We start from the raw sequence: 2,210 nt of genomic DNA on the forward strand, positions 1-2,210 counted from the left end.
AAATATATATGTATATATATTTCAGGTTTTTGGACTGATTGGGTGGCCAAAAATCAAACCCAACTCGAATCCAAATTCCCCCAAAAATTGGTTTTTATTGAACAAAGAGAATAAGAATTGTGACATTTTTTTACAAAAATGTTTAAAAAAAAATAATATACTTGCTAAAAATTCACTTTACGTATAAATATATTAAATTAATTATATTTTTTTGAGCTATTTATTAGTATAACAATATTAAGAAAACTTGTAGAGCACGATTTATCTCGCTAACATTTAAAAACAAAGTTAAAAATATGTATTTTTAAATAAAATAAAATAAGAAGTATTACCTTTTTTATGAACAAAATATTTTTCTTGAAAATAATATATTTATATTTATTTAAGAAATATTTTATTCTAGATTAAAAAAAATTAGATTTTTTTTTCTAAATCGACAAAAAATGAAAAGTGAGAAAACCATTAAAAATTACTTAAAATAGGGTTTTTTATTTTTATTTTGGTCATGTCATCAAAATGATGTATTATCTACATCACCTGATTTAAACCAAGTAAGCAAAAAAGTAAAAGGTTAACCGGTTTAAAGGTAATAAGCTACCATTGTTATAATAGATAGATTTTTCAAAATATGATGTTTTAACAGAAAATAATTTGAAAGTGCATTATTGTGATACAGAAAAATAAAAGTACAATACTTTAACAAATTTTTTAAAAGTAGGTTGCCATTTAATCCTATGATAAAATAGTATTCCTTCCGTCCAAAATAAATGTCGACATTTATGAGAAAGTTTGTCTCAAAATAAGTGTCCACTTTTAAAAATAAATAACCAAATTCTCAAATTTACCCTTTATTAATGCACAAAAATTTGAGAGTTGTGAAAAGAGAGAAATTAAATAAAGGTAAACATGTCATTTAACTAACAAAAAGGTGTAATAATAATGCTTTATCTAAGACTCTATGACATTTTAATTATGGACACTTAATTTGGAACGAAGCGATTACATCGTACGTACTAATCATGTACAACAAGAAACTAGTGTTATAGTCGTCCGTTGGTCGAGTACATAAGAATTAACAAATGAAACAAAAAGATATGTTAATATGGCCATGCTAGTCATGGGTAGGTTGTAAACACAAATGATTTCTCGCAAATTTTGGCACTGTGAGGGCACAAATCATCTCTTCCATTGAGAATCATATATTACCGAGCTATAATAACATCAACACCTATAGCAAAATTAGGATTTTTAATTGAGGATGACAATAGTAGAGACCAAGATGACTTTAGTTTACCCTCTTAACATATAAAGGAATGATGATACTCTAAAATTTGGTTCATCACTGCGCAACAACATACAACACGGTTTCCCCTCGCCCTGTTGTTTACCGTTAGGAATCCCTCTTTTCTCCCCTAATCTATCATTCCATATGGTTTCAAACCAAAAAACCCTTGATCGTATTTGAGAGAAGAAGGATGTAGAGGATTTCCTGTATCAGATAACACTCTATTTCTTTTTTGAGGTCAAGGGATGAATTCTATCAACATACAAGTTTTCTGGTATTCGTATCTAACTAACTTTCTGAAAAAAGAATTCCTAATTACATAATAAACATCATGATAACCCATGAATCTAGCTGAGAAAGGACCAAGATCACATCATGTAATGTCTTAAGAATTTCACAGAAACAAAAATCCACTAAAATCGTTGTATAGATTATAATCAAAGAGAATGAAAGAAGAAGATAATGAAATACCGTTCGTGTAGTTATGTGAGATAACGCTCGAGTAGTCTTCGACTAAAGGTGAGAGATCAGAGAATGATTTGAGGGTCTAGTTCTGATACAAGATATGGATTTAAGATGAATGAGAGACAGATGTGAAGGGCGTATCGGTTATAAGCAATCTAATTTAGAGAGAGACCATGAAGTCAAGGTAGTGGTGGGAGAAAAATTAGGGCTCTTTGGAAGAAAGGTGGAGGTGGTTGAAATGAGAAGGAGGAGGAGATGGAGAAAAATGAGGGATCGTAGAAACGGGAAGGAGAGAAATGAGGGTTTAATTTAAATTTAAGGAATGTGTGATAGGATGGTTAATATAATGTTTAAATAGTTGTATATTAATTATCAAAACTTATACTTCTTATTTTTTAACAATAATTGTTTAACATGTTTTATATAAATAATTATGTAAAATGAAAAATTAGGGAATATA

Source organism: Cynara cardunculus (genome assembly GCF_001531365.2).
Source record: "Cynara cardunculus var. scolymus isolate 2C chromosome LG 2, CcrdV1, whole genome shotgun sequence".
NCBI classification, from domain to species: domain Eukaryota; kingdom Viridiplantae; phylum Streptophyta; class Magnoliopsida; order Asterales; family Asteraceae; genus Cynara; species Cynara cardunculus.